The sequence below is a fragment of the Hippocampus bargibanti genome, linkage group LG06 (assembly GCF_051943395.1).
Source record: "Hippocampus bargibanti isolate YZ-2025 linkage group LG06, ASM5194339v1, whole genome shotgun sequence".
Classification (NCBI taxonomy): Eukaryota; Metazoa; Chordata; class Actinopteri; order Syngnathiformes; family Syngnathidae; genus Hippocampus; species Hippocampus bargibanti.
Genome location: NC_142739.1, coordinates 5,696,489 through 5,716,609, shown reverse-complemented (window position 1 = coordinate 5,716,609; position 20,121 = coordinate 5,696,489). Strand labels below are relative to the sequence as shown.

General features: G+C 44.0%; 1 protein-coding gene across 1 annotated transcript in view; it reads left to right on the top strand.

Moving 5' to 3' along the window:
• Positions 1–4,602: 4,602 nt before the first annotated feature.
• has2 (hyaluronan synthase 2) overlaps positions 4,603–20,121 on the top strand; it is a 34,249-nt gene continuing 18,730 nt past the window's right edge. The window contains exon 1 of the mRNA XM_088999366.1: positions 4,603–5,091. The gene's annotated coding sequence lies outside the window, so the exon portion shown is untranslated. The remainder of the gene's footprint in view (positions 5,092–20,121) is intronic.

The window sequence follows — 20,121 nt, the reverse complement described above, 5'->3', positions numbered from 1 at the left end:
ATTATAACAACTGAAATATGTTAGTGTTTTTTATTTTTAATGTAATGGTTTTATTATGGCTGCAGTGGGTGATTTGCATTTTGTATTTTTTTCCTCATAATGCATGCACAAGTCAATACCTCGTGGGATTTGGGGAAAATGCTACATTTGTTACTTTTAACCGACAAGTACGTTCGGACATTTTTGCAAGTGCATACTGTATGAACATTTTCACGAGTATGGTTGGACGGACTCATGAGTATGTTTGTAGGTTCTTATGAGTTTGTTTGAATGTGTTTGAATAAGTTTGAACGTACAAGCAGGTATGTATGAATGTCGTCGGCTTTTTTACACCAAATTCGATTCCGATACTAATAAACTCCTCAGTCACCAAAACATTGGTTGCCTCGGATTGTTCAAATAGACTTCCAGTTGTTTCAAAAGATGATATTTGTATGCAAGTTTGAAATAATCGATGTTTTGCAGGTGGCTCTTGTAAAAATAAGGTATGTTCCTCTGAATGGAAACCGTTTTAAAACATCAGGGTTTTCAAACAGGTGTAAAAGGTGTGCCCATTGTAGATTATCATTTACAGCCAGTTGACCACATAACCAATGCCACAAGTCTCTGTTTAGAATTCTTCATTACAATTACTCAACTACTGGGCCGCTCAGCCCAAATTCCCAGCCCGAAGCTGGAATTGAACAATTGTGAAGTCCATATGTTAACCACTCGACCACCGGGGCGCCGCCCCTCTCTCTCTCTCTCTCTCTCTCTCTCTCTCTCTCTCTCTCTCTCTCTCTCTCTCTCTCTCTCTCTCTCTCTCTCTCTCTCTCTCTCTCTCTCTCTCTCTCTCTCTCTCTCTCTCTCTCTCTCTCTCTCTCTCTCTCTCTCTCTCTCTCTCTCTCTCTCTCTCTCTGTCTTTCTCTCTCTCTCTCGCTCTTTCTTTGACTCTCTCTCTCTCTCTCTCTCTCTCTCTCTCTCTCTCTCTCTCTCTCTCTCTCTCTCTCTCTCTCTCTCTCTCTCTCTCTCTCTCTCTCTCTTTCTCGCTCACTCTCCTTTTAGCTCTCTCTCTCTCTCTCTCTGTCTCTCTGTCTTTCTCTCTCTCTCTCGCTCTTTCTTTGACTCTCTCTCTCTCTCTCTCTCTCTCTCTCTCTCTCTCTCTCTCTCTCTCTTTCTCTCTCACACTCCCTTTAACTCTCTCTCTCTCTCTCTCTTCTCTCTCTTTCTCTCTAATGACTTAAATACACACATAACAAATAATTTAAACACAGAATTTCGACCTGGCTCCATTTCTGTTCACCCTCTACACCTCGGACTTCAACTACAACACCCCAACCTGCCACATTCAGAAGTTCTCTGACGACTCAGCTATTGTCGGCCTCATTACAGAGGGAGGCGATCGGGAGAACAGGGGACTGACAAGCGACTTGGTGGACTGGTGCCAGCAGAATCACCTCCAGATCAACACCGGGAAAACGAAAGAGCTGTTAGTAGATTTCTGCAGGAAACAATCCCCACTTGCACCGTTGAACATCCAGGGTTCGGACATTCAGAAGGTGACTACAAGTACCTTGGTGTCACTCTTAACAATAAACTGGACTGGACTACAAACACGGATGCCCTAATCAAAAAGGGACAGAGTTGCCTCTTCTTACTCAGCAAACTAAGGTCTTTTGGGGTTCAGGGGTCACTCCTTAAGACTTTCTATGACTCTGTGGTGTCCTTAGCCATCCACTATGGAATTGTCTGCTGGTCAGGCAGCATCACCACCCGGGACAGGAAAAGACTGGAGCGCCTTGTCAAGAGGGCCAGTTCTGTCCTGGGCTGCTCGGTGGACTCTCTGGAGGAGGTGGGCAACAGACGGACGCTAGCTAAACTAAAAGCTATGATGAACAACCCCTCTCACACCCTCCTGCCCACCCTGACAGCACTGGGTAGCTCGATGAGAAGATTTCTTCACCCGTCATCTGTACAAATGTGAAGGTTTCGGACGTTTTGCCTCCTATCCAAGAGGCTTCCTCAGACCCATTGTTTGTAGCATTGACTCCTCTACATACAATGTAGCCAAATATTTAAAAACTATCTTAGCTCCATTGGTTGGTAACACAGAATATCACGTAGAGAACACCACAGGGTTTGTAGAGAGGATCAAAGACCTCATATTGGAACCTGAGGAAACTTTGGCATCATACGATGTGACTTCTCTCTTTACATCTGTCCCAACCCCAGCAGCAGTCTCAGTGGTGAGGACGAGACTGCTGGCGGACGTCTCTCTGCATGAAAGAACCAAACTTAAAGCGGATCACATCTGCCAATTATTGGAAATCTGCCTTAATACTACGTATTTTCAATTTTGGGATAAATTTTATAAACAAATTCATGGTTGTGCTATGGGCTCACCAGTTTCACCCATAGTGGCTAATCTATACATGGAAGAGATGGAGAAACAGGCCCTCACATCCTTCCCGGGGACAAAACCTAGACACTGGTTTAGATATGTGGACGATACTTTTGTCATAATTAAAAAACAAGAAATTCAATCCTTCACAGATCACCTCAACTCTGTAGACATCAACATTAAATTTACTCGTGAGACATTAAAGAGAACCAACTAGCCTTCTTGGATTGTAAAGTAATTATAAAAGAGGACAGAGCGCTAAAAACAGAAGTCTTTAGGAAGGCTATGCACACTGACCAATACTTACTTTTTGACTCTAACCACCCTTTACAACACAAACTGGGAGTTATCAGAACCCTCCAGCATAAGGCTAAACTAATACCAACTAGCATTGAAGGTAGAGAAAAGGAGTCAAAACATATCAGGAGAGCACTCACTAACTGTAGGTACAAATGTCAGAAAGAAACAATAGGGAATGAAACCAAAAATTCTCAAGATACAAAAAGGAGAGGAGTAGCAGTACCTTACATTGCAGGAGTTTCTGAAAAATTACAAAGAGTCCTCTGGCAACACAGAATTCCTACTTATTTCTAACCGATAAACACGTTAAGACAAAAATTAGTGCATCTAAAAGATAGGCTACCAAATGAAAAACAAAGTAATGTAGTTTATTCAATACATTGTAAGAATGAAAATTGTAAAGAGCAGTACATTGGGGAGACTCAACGAATTCTCAAAAAAAGACTTTATCAACATCGCAGTGGGCCTCAATCGGCAGTACATTTGCACCTAAAAGCTAGCAACCACTCATTTGACGACAATGAGGTTAAAATCTTAGCGAAAGAACATAGTGGTTTGAAAGGTGCCAGTCGTTAGTCAGGAATGTAGGAACAATCAGTGGGGCCACAAGGATTGGTCCTCTGCTACCCCCAACCTGAGAGTAGGAACCTATCATAGCGGTGTCCGGCACCGCCATGTCTGGACATTAGGGATATATAAATAGGGCCGATACGACCAGTCAGACTTTAGTTCGCTGACGAAGCCTCTTGGATAGGATGCGAAACGTCCGAAACCTTCAAATTTGTACAGATGATGGCTGAAGAAACCTTCTCATCGATGGACCACTCCTGTACGACTGAGAGCTTACACAGACGCATTGGGTAGCTCGTTCAGCCAGAGACTATTACACCCGCGCTGCAAGAAGGAGAGGTACCGCCGCTCCTTCATACCGACTGCTGTCAGGCTTTGCAATTCTCAATGATCACATGTGAAGAAAAAAAATGGACACTTGTAAATATGGGTTGATGCAATCCAGCTACATATATCAATATGCCTTCCTTGATACTTGCACTATGTACAGTTTTTTATTAAACGGTTTTGCACATTTACAGTATTCAGTTGACATTTTTATTTTTCTATGCTTAGAATAGCTTATTTTCTATCCTTTCAGCTCCCCACCCCATTTCAAATTGCAAATTGTTGACTGCAAATTTCCCCATTGAGAGACGAATAAAGGTTTTCTGAATCTGATTCTGATTCTGAATTGCGTTAAAATTTTACAACACTGCTGTAGTTGTCTTTTGCTTGATAACCGTGGGAAAGAAAATAAATATAGCATCAGTGACTGAGTCAGCAGTTTTATGACTCCGTCTTGCCACCATGGGAGCGTATTTCAGCACTGCCTGCTGATCGAATCTTGTAACTGCACCAGCAAAAAAAAAAAAAAAAACCCGATTACAGCTGCACAACTGCAGCTGCATTTCTCACACAGATGACTCTTCTGTTTCCTCACCCCGCCCCCCATCCAGCTGGTGGTCCATGTAGGACTCCTGAACATTTAACAAAGTCTGTCATCCCAAGCATCAACTTTAATGTCAAGTACTATATACATCAGAAGGAAACCCCAAAATTGCATTTGGACACTGTCAGAATAAGTATCGTTTATTATTGGGAGAATCATTCAAAAAAGGGGAAAAAGCACGAAGCCACGGTCGTGCTCTACTATGATGGAGACGCAGAGACCCCTCCTCTTTTCCTCTGAGTTTGAATGTATGGGTCCCCCAAAACCCCCGCCTCTCTTTCCTCTCCCCCTCATCTTGTTCGTCACCACCCCAACCCCCATCCCCAGCCACAACCCCCCAAAAAACCCCCCTCCTATTAAAACAACACGACAACCTGGTGCAACCCGGTAAAGGGGCTTTGGGACAGCTGAAACAGCACCAATGACTTGTGGCCACTTCTCTTCTTTGTGAGACTTGGATGCTGGAGCAGGCTATCCTCACATCAATGCCTCAAATGACTGACTTGTGCAAGTGTGAGCACTTTTGGAAAAAAATGGTTTTCAACCTTACATGAACACGTTGATGGGGAGTAATATTAATATTTTTTAGCATTACTTTTTACATTGATGTCGAATTTGACTGACATCGTTATGTTTACAAGAGGCACGTGGTGCCATGATAGTGAGGCACGAGAACAAAATTGTCATTTTTTTGAGCGTTGGCTTCTGAGGAAACGCCAATATTACTTTTTTTGTCTTTCGTCAACGTTTTTGGGGCAATCATCGCATTGAGAGGTTTCATGAGAGTCCTATGAAAACATCGACAATCAAACTATCGAAGCTTTCCCTCACACTGGAGCTGTACCGCACGCAGCGGTGTTGACCGCATCTTTCTACGGAGGACCATTGAGCAAACGTCGGCTGCTTCAAGGTAGGTGGCATAACCGCAACTCTCAGTCAACTCTGCCGCGCGTCGGCACTTACTTCGTATTAAATAAGAATATTTCAGTCCATAGAGGTTGATATGCTTCAGGTTTGGCGTTATGCCCTTTTTTTGCCCAATGAGCGAGTATAATGCGTAACGCGCATTTCTGATGTCTTTAAATTAATTAATTTCTTAAATTAATGTGTTGTTTTTTTCTTTTTCTCCAGCGTAAGATGAATGCTTGGCATTGAAATGACTCAATGCAATGTGGTGACTGCATAAAACGTGCACGTGTCGATGACTCTTTTCATTCACGTAAAACCACCCGCGGCTGAAGCAATAATTCAAACCAGAGGCCAGATGCATAATTTGGTCGTGTACGTCAGTATCCTACGTCATTCATTTTGAATAAGCACCAATGGGAATGCTTCGTTTGGGTCCACCTTTCGTCATTCCGGGGCGCGTAGTTCGACCCGAAACAGGATCATTTTCTGCAAATCCTCCCGAGTTTTCTTGATTCCGTGAAAGTAATTTTTACTCTCGATGATAAATGTAACCCTTCTGGTACAACTACAATTTAACACTCTAATCAATCACTGTTGGCACTGCAGTCTTCAACAGTGATTGATTATGGTGCTACACATCAAAGAATGTCATACATATATTACTTTGATGTATTAAGTATTGATTGACAACATTGACAACACATATCTATGTTTCCAAACCTTTGATTGCTACAGTGGATAAAATACAACACCACTATAAATTATGTATTGTACTGTAGTTGGAGCATATAAAAGCAACGATAAAAATGTCATGATGCAGTTCTTCTGAGTGCAACACTCCCACTTTGTACCCCATTGATAACAATAATTATGAAAGACCTTAAACCCATTCATAATATCTTCATATAGTACATTATAAATGACATGTATTATTATTATTATTATTATTATTATTATTATTATTATTATTATTATTATTATTATTATTATTATTATTATTATTATTATTATTATACTGGTCTTTTCTTCACTTTTGTGATCTAATATATTGTGTCAATAATGTCAGCCCTCCTAGGTGTCTGCAAATTAGCGGTACAGTGAGGACTTTCTCATGTATATTTGCAGTAATGTACGACAGATGTGTTTTTGCAAGTTGCACAAGGAAGGCGGTGCCCCAAAGCGTTAGAAGATGTCTTGTTTCACAGTCAAACATTCAGCTCATCTGCTTTACAGGATGTGCATCCAAATGGAGCAGAGAGCAGTTTGCCGTTCAAGAAAAGAAGGCATTTCATGACTGGTCCCCATTAGGGCTACCAACACTCACGTGCCATGAGCCCGTGCAGGGTCCTTCATTACATAGGCCCCAGGGTTTTTAAACTACAAGTAATGAAGTTAGAAAGGAGCGCCTTGAATCCCTCCCAAACATACATCACCACCTACCTCATCTTCTTTGTGTCAAAACAGTATTTACTTATTTTTTTTTCATCAGAGTTTTTGTATAGAGTTAAAGCAGCACAAAACTGTCATTTCAGCAAGACAGGACTAGTGGAAATGTGAGGTGAGCTCGCTTCTGTCAGAGCTGTCCACTACCTCATTCTGAGTCACATTGGGACAACTACTGATTGACGACACCGATGTCATGACACCACTGTCCCTGTCCTGTAAACTGACCAGAGATGGGGGACTTTAGTCAATTGACTTGACTCGAGGCAGACTTGAAGTGCTGTATTTAGAACTGGCGAACTTGCAAAAACTGGAGAACGACTTGACTTGGGATTTGGTACTGAATGAACTCGGCATGAACTACATGGCTTTACAAGTCACCTTGTTTATAGTTTGAAATTTACATTTTAACACAGTTTGCCTTTTTAGGAATGAAAGCAAGACAGAAAGAAACATGAGAGTTTATGTTTAAGGCCAACCTCACAACCATTCGTTGGCGTGCAACCTCAAAAGAAAGGGAAGAAACTCAGAGGATTATTAATTTGAATTAATGGCTTATTTAAATCAACATAGTGCTCAACTGGCCGGCACCATACTGGTCTCGCAATGGAGTTTGCATGTTCTCCTTGTGGGTATTCCGGTTTCTTCCCACATTTCAAAAACATGCATGGCAGGCTGATTGAGCACTTTCAAGTGTCCTTTGATTTGAGTGTGATGTTTATTTGTCAATGCATGATCTGTGATTGGGAGGGTATACCCCGTCTCTTACCCAAAAACAGCTGGAATCGGCTCCAGCACCCCCCACAACCCTTGTGTAAGTGAATCGGAAAATGTATGGATGGTTATTTTGTTGCAAAATTAGGATGGCAAAACGCACGGTTCGCACCACACATGAGCTCACAACCACTACACTGAACGTCATCCGTTATTACAAAACTCAGAAAGGTAAGCTGAAGTCACAGTATAGTTAACAATGTTAACATTGGGGAGCAGTCAATATTGTTATTGTGTACATTTTATTTTAACGAAATAATGTAATCTAACATTGTGCATATTGTCTGAACCGTTCGTTTTGACTGTGGCGTTTCTGTTCGCATAGTCATCCGCCTTCTTCTCTGTGCCGATTATTTAATCACAAACTCAAGCCAAAGTAGCCGAGATGCAACGAGTTACAAACGTCAACGCCTGAATTAAAATAAAGAAAAAGGGAAGCAGTATGTTGCTAGCATTGCATTGTGGAGAGGACGAGCTGTTACAAAGTACACTATTTCCGTTCATCTGTCAAATGTATGAGAGCTGTAAGATCGACAGTTGAGTTCACCAATCACTGGTCAAATACTTCATGTCGGTTCTTAATATTATTGAGAAGCTAATAAAGCAATAGATGACACACCATTCACACTGTAATCTTGAACATTTTCAGTTTAAAACAGCAATGTAAACTACGACAATCCTGTGACTATAAAGTGACCTTGAGAATTTTGAAAGGCTCTTTTAATGACATGTATTATTATTATTATTATTATTATTATTATTATTATTAATAATAATAATAATAATAATGCATGTGAAGTTAACTCAACTTCACAAAGGGACAAGCAACGAAGTATAATGAATGAATAATTTCATCTGACTGTCAACAAGAGCTCTATACACTGGTGGTTTAAGGATTGTTGTTTCCTGTATTTAAAATAAATACTTATTCCAATCATTTCTGCTATTTATATCTTGTCTTGACTGATTGTGACTAAGTATCTGTTATCTCTTTACCTGCCTGATAATGCAAGACAATATAAATAGAACTTCCACCCAAGTAGTCAGGAAAGGGTAGCTTTACAAGGAGATACATGATAACACTGCAGATAGGACAACTGCCAGTGGGGTATAAGCGAGACCCAAGTTTATCCATGGAAGAACAAATCATTTAAAACGTAGCTGAAATAGAATGAGGCTGTGATGATATCGTGTTTAGCACCCTGCATAGTGGCTGCAGCAATTCTGGTGCGATTACTGGTGAAGTCATTTGCAATGAGCATTCATAACTTCTCGAGCGACTGGTTAGCCGTCGTGCCCATAGTGCAGAGGTACCGAGGTCAATTCCAGCTTCGGCCTGTGTGAGTTTGCATGTTTGTCTTCCTCTTGGTCTCCTGCCTGACAGTTAAAGACTCAGCATCCTTCGCCCAATATATTTACTCTCTCTCCCCTGGACATGTCCAAACCATCTTATTTGAGTTGTTCCTGTAATATACTCAACCTGGTCACTCCTAAAGAAAACGTCAACATATATATATATATATATATATATATATATATATATATATTCATTCCATTTTCTTTACTGCTTATTCCTCGGGGGGTGCTGGAGCCAATCCCAGCTGTCTTTGGGCACGAGGCGGGGAACACCCTGAATTGGTTGTCAGCCAATCGCAGGGCACACAAGGACAAACGGGGAGAACATGCAAACTCCACACAGGGAGGCCGGACCGGGACTCGAACACTGTGAAGCCGCTGTGCTAAACACTTGACTACCGGGTCGCCTATATATCTATATATCTATATACCTATATATCTATATATCTACACATCTACATATCTATATCCATATATATATATATCCATCCATCCATCCATCCATCCATCCATCCATCCATCCATCCATCCATCCATCCATCCATCCATCCATCTATCCATCCATCCATCTTCTACCGCTTATTGAGGGTCGGGTCGCGGGGGGGGGGGGGGGCAGTAGCTTCAGTAGGGAAGCCCAGAGTTCCCTCTCTCCAGCCACTTCTTCCATCTCGTCCTGGCTCCTCTCTACGTGGAGGAGAAGCGGCTCGACTCTGAACCCCTCCCGGATGTCCGAGCTTCTCACCTTATCTCTAAGGGAGAACCATGACACCCAACTGAGAAAGCTCATTTCGGCCGCTTGTATCCGGCAATTCTTTCCTTCGGTCACGACCCATAGCTCATGACCATTGATGAGGGTTGGGACGTAGATCGACCGGTAAATTGAGAGCTTTGCTTTTTGGCTCAGCTCCTTCTTCACCACGACAGATCGGTAAAAAGTCCTCATCACAGCAGACGGCGCACCGATCCGCCTGTTGATCTCTCGCTCCATCGTACCCTCATTCGTGAACAAGACTCCCAGATACTTAAACTCCTCCACTTGAGGCAAGATTTCCTGGTACCCGGAGGGGGCAATCCACCCTTTTCCGACTGAGAACCATTGTCAACCGCTTCACATTTGGCTGCGAAAGGCGAGCTCCTCTTGAAGGCCCCAACACTACCCCATCATCTGCAAAAAGCAGAGATGCCATACTGAGGCCACCAAAATGGAACACTTCAACGCTTTGGCTGCGCCTAGAAATCTGTCCATAAAGGTTATGAACAGAATCTGTGACAAAGAGCCCAGCTTCGCGGAGCCCAACCCGCACTGGAAACGATTCCGACTTATTGCCGGCAATGCGAACCAGACTCTGACATCTGTCATATAGGGACCGAACGGCCCGTATCAGGCGTTCCTGTTGTAATAATAATAATAATAATAATAATAATAATAAGAAGAAGAAGAAGAAGAAGAAGAAGAAGAAGAAGAAGAAGAAGAAGAAGAATACAGTAAAGTCTCGTTATATCGATATTCTCGGGAGTCGGAAAAAATATCGATATAACGGACTATCGATATATCCGATCCTGCGGCATGTAAATTTTTTCCTTGCGTTCATAGAAATAGTATTGTAATAAGCAGTACTATCGATATAACCGATATCAATATAACGAGACTTTACTGTAATAATAATAATAATCATGATAATACATTAGATTTTAAGCGCCTTTCAAAGCTCTCAAGGACCCCATACTCCCAAAGCACCCTCCACAGAACTCGGTCAAACGCCTTCTCCAAGTGCAGTATACATTGAACCCAGGTTAAGAACCACTCAATTAGTGCTAGCTGCAACTAGCATATGTGTACATTTCTGCCTGAAAGGCACAGGTTAATAACTTAAAACTCTTTTGTTGTGCCACTGACATACTCTTGAACCTGGTGCAAGTTGCAATTCAAAAATGCCATTGTCATATTATCAGTCAGCCAGAACACATCCTGCGAGAGTTGACCAGTTTACTTGCTCACTGCTGTGCTTTACCTGAAAATAAGTTGCCTCAACTCCAGCAATTTCTCTTTTTGCACTTGTCCTTTTTTTAACATCTATATCCCTCCTCCCATATCGGGCACCAGAGCAATCAGAGCAACCGAGGCTAACACAAAATCGTCTGTCTAACAACCAGGATCTCAAACCACTCCAGAGTGCAAACAAACATCAAAATATCAAACACTGTAGTCAAAGCCGCGAGAGTGGCTGCCTTTCCAGCAGCTCCTGTGTTTTGCTTTTCTACTTTCATTTCTTTCATAAATTTGCTGCTGTGAAATGTAAATTTCTCCACTGCGACTAATAAAGGCAAATCCAATCCAAATCCAACAAAACAAGACACACATAAGATTCAGTCTGAGTTGTCGGGAGGATATCATTACAAACTCATAATGGAGAAAATTGGCGCCCCCACCCTTTTCTGACCTTATTTGCGGGACAAATCCAGTCTCAACAGACCTCAGGCCAAAATTAAATCTTAGAAGACAGTCTTTTCAGAGATAGAATTGTCTGCCTTTTTCCACACCAGAAAGGGCCAAAATATGGATAAAAATGAGTCTTCAAATAATCAAGTGTACTAAATACAGTACTAAATACAATGAGAACCGAGAGTGCCTTCTCTATGCTGCGTGATGGCGGTTCATTGAGCACAGCGTGTGACCTTGAAATGTTGTTTGATGCGACTGTTGCAACCTTGTTGCAACCCTTTATTACTCGTAACCCAAATGAATAACTATCAATGTGAAGACAGTCTACAACCTGTAAAGTAGCACTGTACTGCATATATTAGTTTGTTATGACATCATGATGATATTCTGTGAAGAATTTAATTGATAGAATAACAATTCAATAAACTTTTTCCAGATAACAAGCCACACTTCATTCGTGAACCTACCCGTCAAAATGAGCTCAAAGGAGCGCCTTCTCCATCTAGCATTCAAAGTCGCGCATAATTTGATCAAACAAAGAAAGAAACTTATTCCAATCCATTTGAACTCAGACTTCACAGAGGACTGTAAAAACACAGAGACCGAACTGTCTGTAACCTGATTAATTTGTACTTGTAACAATTGCCTTGTGTGTCTGCCAGTTGCGTTCCAGTCAGCCTGATTCAATCATGTAAGGGAGTGGTTCACTGATGCTCACAAAAGCACATTGTAACCTCATAGTTGTAAGCAAGCATGAGTTCATGGAAGGAAAGCCAGTGGCTTGCATGTGGCATTTTTGATAAACCAACCCCTTTCTTTTAAAGGTAAAAAACTAAAATATCCTATTTCAATACCCGATTGCATCATAATAGAAGACTAACTTTGACCCCTATTTGTTTTCTCTGAGAACAAAATTGTGGGGAAGAAAAAAAAAACATCTGCTTTGACGTTATGGCTCACTCTGCAGGTCTTCAATGCCAAATTTTGGCTTTTGTGTCGATAATGTTTTTGTTTGCTTGGTTGTATGATTAACCTGTGAATTCAATGACTCATATAGCCCGCAGTTACAGTGTTTAGCCCTGATTTATCCCATTGGCAGCTATCGAATTCATATCAGATTTTTATTCAAATTTAAGCAAGGTTTGTTTTGGAGGCAATCCAGTTCCATGCCTTTTTTTCACTTGCATCTCCGATTCTGGCTAGGACACATTGGAAGGGGCAAACGGGGATGCATATCAATCATGTAGTGCAAATCCAGTCTGAAGTGAAGATCTGAATAAAGGTGATGATAAGGATTTTCCTTCACTCCATTTCTATTGGATCATCGGATGAAGAGACATTATAGACATACTGTATCCCGAACTTCTAACGAGTGTTTCATGTTACAAAAACAGTAATGCGAATGTTTTGGTCATGTGTGCTCTCTAATATCATTCCCCCAAATGGACATATACCATAAACATATACAGTACATATACAGTATGGCCAGGTGTGTCCGCTCGGTACAGATTTGCTCCTACATTTAGTGAAAACCACAGTCATATGACCATAAACCATATGGCCTTAATAATAGTCTTAATCCAAGTGATTTTGCCCCATCCATGAACAACAGGGGCCTGATTTCATTTTCTTGGCGACAAGGTTCCAGATCACCAAGGTCACATCATCAGGGAACGGCGGGTGAGGTGCTGAATCTGATTGAAAATCCTCAGGACCAGCTGACTCGCGATGTAGAGGCTCAATACTACGCATCCAAGAATCTCATTGGGTTGTTGGCTGACTTTCAAGAGGAGTGCAATATAATGCCTTAGAGAACAATAAATTGACTTGTGAACAGCATGATATGTCATTATCAAGCTGCAATTAATGTTCAAGGGAATGTGAAGAGTTATTGAGATGTTTACATTTTTTTTTATTGTGATCGATGTACCATTGTTGTTTGCGATGAAGAAAGGGCCATCCTTGTACATAAGTCCGAGTGGGCTATTTTTGTTAACATTTTTACAGCTTTGTAAAAAAGGACAATGGAGAAAGAACGAAAAAACTAGGACGAGCGAGAAGGCTGAGGGTGATAGCAGGTGAAGCTTGTGAAGGGCTATGCGACCCATCAAGGAGAAGCGGCAGGATGGGTTCCCAGTGAAAAAGCAAAGCAACAGCCAGTGAGACGATCACTCTGTGAATGGAAGTGGATGTGCGATTTGGAACAGGTGGTGACATCTGTGGTGCGATGGATTGTGTCTGTGTCTGCTGGGTCCATGTCTGCGTCAGTAGCACTGTTACGGGAGTAGCGGAATATGGAAACACAATAAAAGTGACAAATAAAATGAATCCGGCTTAGCAACTGATACATCAAAATAACAACCAGTCACAACAATTTGATGAGCAAAATTGCTCGTCCAAAGTCATATTGAACTTTGAATCCCTTATCCATCCTTAAAACACGACCCTTGACACATGACGGCATGACTCATACTTGATCTTCATCTAACTGTTGCTGCTCTCTCCCATCTTTATCATTAATTTGTTGCTTTATTGTTGTTTATATGATATTTGCTCCATGTACAGCACTTGGTAGAGAGCAATATATGGTTGTTTTAAAGTGCTCTGTAAATATAGATGAGTTGAGTTGAAATTATCACGCTACTACTGAATCTGAGAGTTGACTTTCCGACGGATACTCCACTCTCATACTCCTGAGCATACCTTAACAGAGATGATGAGGAACGTGATCTCCCGTCAGACTTCAGTACCCCTTAAAAACAGGAGATTACCACACCGATCTGAGTGTCGAGAGGCACTGATGCCAACACATGCACAATGTTGCAGCGGCATGTCACCCAGGCCAGCCCCACAACATCGAAAGCCTTTTGAAATTAAATGGGGATCTCAACGACCCCAACTGCGCTGCCAACGAGGAGCTTTTTGACTTTTTCTATCGAGTTGAAGGCTTGAAATTGTCTCCACTTTCACAGGAATTCAAAGCTACACCATTTCCGCAGTGACCAATATGTAAATATTGAGACCGCTTCCTCTCCAAACACATCCAGTGGTCATTATATTGCCTTGCATATTATTTAATCAGCCTGCAGTCTTCACTAATCCACTTTCAACATACCGTACAATGCGTCCTCCTTAGCCGACACCGTGATTTCTCCGCTCTCTTCAAGATTAAACCAACTTTCTGTTCTACACCTGGCTTCCTAATGATTTAACCATCCTCTTCCATCAACACCCGTAGAAGCAATGAATCAGGGACGAACAATCAAAATAAACCCATCAACATGCTCCTGACATTTTCAAGTGCCACTTTTTAAAACCAAACACTAAACTGTGATGATATCACCAGCATGTATTGATGCACATTCAAGCTCTCTATGATGGACAGCCACCTTTTCTCCAATTCTCTTCATGCACTGATGCACACTTTCACTCAGATTGTACCCTTTACATCAAAGAAAATTTGGTCAAATTTAGACAAACGACTGTAACGACTGAGTTTTTGTCTGCTGACTTTTTGTCTGTTTGCGGACCAACTGGTTTGATCATAAACTAAAAGGGCTTCTGGCATGCGAGAAAGAAAAAAAGACTTCTTACACATTACAAGTTTGAAGAGTGTCATCCTTCCTATGACTGAATTCACACATATCCCTAAACGTTTGACACCTACCACTTTGCCACTACGTTTAGAGGCGATGCAGCAAATTGTGAATGTCTGTGCTAAATAAATGCAATTTACCACCTTTTTTTCTTCAGGGAAATCATCAACAGACATTTTATGTATGTGAAGTGCAAGAACGTCAATGAGAAATAACATTTGTTTCCGTGGCATCCACACATTTGCGGTGGTTTGGATCAGGATTTCCTGCAGTTCAAAACAAACAAGGGCGGCTGAAACTGGAACACCAATGTGTCATTGAATCTTTGTCAGGAATATAGGAAGTAGTACTGGTGTTATCAGAAGAGGAAACTTCTTTCTCGACTCATTTTAGTGACTATGACTAACATTTATCACCATTGTTTCCATTATACTGTATGTGGTTCACTAAAAGCTGAGGCCAAAACAAAGACTCAAGGGGTTTATTCTGCCCCAAATTTCTTATAAACATAGATAACATACAACTGAAGCAAACACACAAACCCTGAAGGGGCTCTATAGTGATATGTACAGTATAAAGCGTAAAAAAGCTCGGTTCTAATGAGCTTTTATGCGCGTTTTTGTCTTCAGCTTGCATGAATAGGGTGTGTATATAAAATCATCTTGTAAAAGAAAATCTGACACTAATCGCCTGTCCACGTGCCAAAGACGGCCTGCTACACTGCTTGTGGCCTTCCCATCCAAGAATGAAATGAACAAGGCATTATATTAGGGCCAAGAGCTTTTTGGACTCTGCTCCTGGTTATCTGCCTTCTCATTCCCTATTTAGTGTCAAACAGCTCAGTAAAGATTAGGACAGAGGTGTCAAACTCATTTGTGTGTGTGTGTGTGTGTGTGTGTGTGTGTGTGTGTGTGTGTGTGTGTGTGTGTGTGTGTGTGTGTGTGTGTGTGTGTGTGTGTGTCGGTCCTTCTGTGTGTGTCTGTGTGTGTCTGTGTGTGGTGTTGTTTTTGTTGCATGGACAAAGTCAGCAAGCCGTTTTCACCACTTCTGTTTGGTAATACATTGTGTGCTTTGTCTAAAACAATCAGCCCAATAACATACCGTATCCTCCAGTGTTTACGGCACAGCCAGAAGCTTTAATTGATTTTCTTTAAAAGATGACATTGCGCCTTATACGCAGGTGCGCTTGATATGTGAAGTAATATTGAGCCACAACAGGTCTCGCAACTACAGTAAGCAGCCAACGACTCCTTTTCTCCTTGTAGAAGAAGTAGTGTATAACCCCAGCCTCTACTGTAGCGCCTTTTAATGTGGTGTGCTTTATATTTGGAAAATGTTTATACATTTATATATTATTTGGAAAACTTCATTCATTGAAGGTGCGCCTTATACTCAGGTGCACCTTATATTCGGGTGCGCCTTTTATATGGAAAAAAGTTTGAAAATACACCATTGATTGGGGGTGCGCCTTATACTCCGGTGTGCCTAATACACTGGAAAATCGGTACATTTGTAAATACAAAAATAAGTTAAAATGCTGACATCGAGGGTTATGGGCCCATCCACAAACATAAGAAATTGCTGATTAACACATTTTGAAATTGCTAGAAGGAACTGATAAATCAAATATGATTACATTTCTTTTAAAATGGTGATTTGTGCACAAAAAAAATGTATTAGAGGAGTTTAACGCTTCTAAAGATGAGAAGAATTTTCAAGTTTGGTATTTCAGCAAATGAAGACAATTTCAGCCTAACCCTAACCCTATCCTTAACCCTAAACCCTAACCCTAACCTTTAGTCCTCTATTTCGATGGATTTACAAATCACATCTGATTTTTTGTTTTTGTTGGTAGAGTTGATTTTGTTTTTCTTTGTTTTTTGTTGTTGTTTTTTATATAGACATGAAAATATTGGGATGTTGACCATGGTAACTTTATGTACTGGAAGAATAAAGAAAATACGGTTCACTTGTTATAAATTCCAGTCTTTTACAGGGAGTCGAAAAAATATGTCACAGATGTTAAATAAAAGTGTCTGGCTCCATTGAGGTGGCGTGTCTGTGTTGAGGTAGGTATGTCTGTGAGTCATCTGCACCAGAAGTAGACCACTGCCACAGGACATCAACACAACCCTGCCCCCTAAATCAATAAATAAATGAAATAAACATTTACATTAAAAACATAAAATACCTGTACTGTCACGTCCGCTCAAGGAGAGGAGACAGGACTCGAGGGATGACGTGAAGCAGTAAGGGTTGGACCTGAAATACACGGTGGAGACAGTAACTTCAAATAGTGTCTTTACTGAGACACATAAAGTAATACAGAAAATAAAGCAATGGAGGAGAACAGAGTAACAGACCTGCACGCGGCTGGGTGACAGGGAACTTCGGAGAATACACCGGCGCAGACCGAACGGTAAGGCTGGCTTTTATAGCCAGAAGGCACAATTAAGGAAATGAGGAATAGGTGAGTGAGTCCGGAGAGCAGGGAGGGGAGGGGCCCGCTCCAGGAGCAGAGGAGGATGAGACAGGAGGGGAGGGGCATGCTCCTGGCGCAGAGGAGGATGTGACAGTGCCCCCCCCCCCCAATGGACGCCTCCTGGCGGCCCACCCGGTTTGGAGGGGTGAGCCAAATGGAATGCCCGGGTGAGAGATGGGTCGAGGACCCAGGAACGGGGGACCCACTGGCGTTCTTCGGGCCCATAGCCCTCCCAATCGACCAGGTACTGCAATCCCCTGCCCATGCGCCTAGAGTCCACTATCTCCCGCACGGTGTAGACAGGACTGCCGTCCACCATCCGGGGGAAGCGGGTGTCGGAGCCAGAGGGCTGGTCTCCACAGGCTTGAGGAGGGAGACGTGAAAGACCGGGTGGATCCTCATCGTGGGTGGCAGCCGTAGCCTCACTGAGACCGGACTGAGGATGGCCTCAATGAGGAAGGGACCAGCGAACCGTGGACCCAGTTTGGCCAATGTCCCGGCCAACTGGAGGTCCCTCGTGGACAGCCACACCTCCTGCCCGACCTGGTAATTTGTTGCCTGGCGGCGCCGACGATCCACAACCAGTTGGTTCCGGGATGCCCTGCGCGAAAGGGCAGCTCTGGTCTCCTTCCACACTCGATGGGCCCGTCTCAGGTGGTGTTCGATGGACGGTACCCTCCTGGGTGGGGAACAGAGGTGGCTGATAACCACAGGCGGACATGAAAGGGGACCGACCTGTAGCTGTGGAGACCAGGGTGTTGTGAGCGTACTCCACCCATGGCAAGTGGAGGGCCCTCGACGCGGGACTGTGGAGGCACACACACCAGAGAGACGCCTCCAGGTCCTGGTTCTTGCGTTCTGTCTGGCCGTTGGTCTGGGGATGGTAGCCAGACGACAGGCTCGCCGACGGCCCTAGGGACCGACAGAAACGTTTCCATACCTTGGAACCGAACTGCCGTCCCCGGTCCGACACGATGACCGCCGGAATCCCGTGGAGACGGACGACGTGGTTAACCAGGAGTTGAGCCGTCTCGATGGCGGACGGTAACCTGGTTAACGGAATGAAGTGGGCCGACTTGGAAAAGCGATCCACCACAGTGAGGACGACCGTCTTGCCACGGGAAGGGGGGAGGCCCGTGACGAAGTCCAGGGAGATATGGGTCCAGGGTCGGGAGCGGACTGGTAGTGGCTGGAGAAGTCCTGCCGGGGGTTGATGGGAGACCTTCCCGAGGGCACAGGCGCGGCATGCCTTCACGTAGTCCACGACGTCCCTCCTGTACTCTGGCCACCAGAACTGCTGTGCGATGATGTGAATCGTCCTGCTGACCCCAGGGTGACAAGCGACCCTTGAGGCATGGCCCCAGTGCAGAACCTCGGTGCGTAGTGCGGGGGGGACGGATAGGCCACCGGGCAACCCTTGGGATTAGGGTTACCTCCTGGACCCTCTTTTCCACCTCCCACCTCAGGGCGACCAGAATGTGTTGTGCAGCAGGATGTTGGCGATGACCTCCTCCTTCTCTGCCGGATCGTGAATGCGAACCTGGGCAGTAGGTGAGAGTGAAGTTGAAGCGGGTCAGGAACAGTGTCCAACGGGCCTGCTGCGAATTGAGTTTCTTGGCGGACCGAATGGCGGCCAGGTTCTTATGATCGGTGAAGACGATGAAGGGGTGTTTGGCCCCTTCGAGCCAGTGTCTCCACTCCTGCAGCGCCAGGATGGCCGCCAGCAGTTCCCGGTTCCCCACATTATAGTTGGCTTCCGCAAGGCTGAGCCGGCGGGAGAAGAAGGCACATGGGGGGAGCTTCTGGTCGACCGGGGAGCGCTGGGAGAATACTGCCCCCACCCTGGACTCCAATGCGTCGACCTCTATTGAGAACGCGTGGTCTGGGTCAGGGAGGCGTAAGACAGGAGGGTTAGTGAAGGCGCGTCGGAGGCGGTTAAATGCCCCCTCCGCGTCGGGTGTCCACCTAAAGGGGACCTTGGTGGAAGTGAGATTGGTTAGGGGGAGTGCCTTCTTACTATAACCACGGATGAAGTGGCGGTAGAAGTTGGCAAACCCCAAAAATCGCTGGAGTTGTTTGCGCGTCTTGGGGTTTGGCCATTATACCACCGCTTTGGTCTTGGCGGGATCGGCCTGGAGTTGCCCCTGCTCCACGACAAACCCCAGAAACGACAGAGAGCGGATGTGGAACTCGCACTTCTCTGCCTTCACGTAGAGCCGGTTTTGCAGGAGCCGCGCCAGGACCCGTCGGACATGCTGCCGGTGTTCTTCTGTGGATTTAGAGAAAATGAGGATGTCGTCTCAATACACAAACACATAAACATTGAGAAAGTCCCTGAGCACATTGTTGATGAGGTTTTGGAATACGGCGGGAGCGTTGTTGAGTCCGAACGGCATCACCAGGTATTCAAAATGCCCCAAGGGCGTTTTGAATGCGGTCTTCCACTCATCCGCCTCTCTGATGCGAACCAGGTTGTATGAGCTACGCAAATCTAATTTGGTGAAGATGGTAGCCGATTGGAGAGGCGCGAAGGCCGAATCTATGAGGAGGAGAGGGTATTTGTTGCGAATGGTGATGTCGTTCAGACCCCTATAGTCGTCACACGGGCGCAGGGATTTATCTTTCTTTTCGATAAAGAAGAACCCTGCACCGAGCGGGGAACGCAAGGGTCGAATAAGTCCCGCCGCCAGGGAAGAGTCAATGTATGCGCTCAGGGCTTCTTATTCCGGGTGTGAGATGTGACAGAGTCTGGAATCCGGTGGGGTGGCAGGGATTGCGTGTTGTCCTTAATTAACGCCTCCCGCAGATCATGGTAACAACGCGGCATGCCCTCGAGACAGTCTCTTTGGGCGTGCCGCCGCGGGACAGGTCTCGCCCTGCCGTAGCCGACCGTAGGCAGTTGGCATAGCAGTAGGGGCTCCAAACCTGTATGGTGGA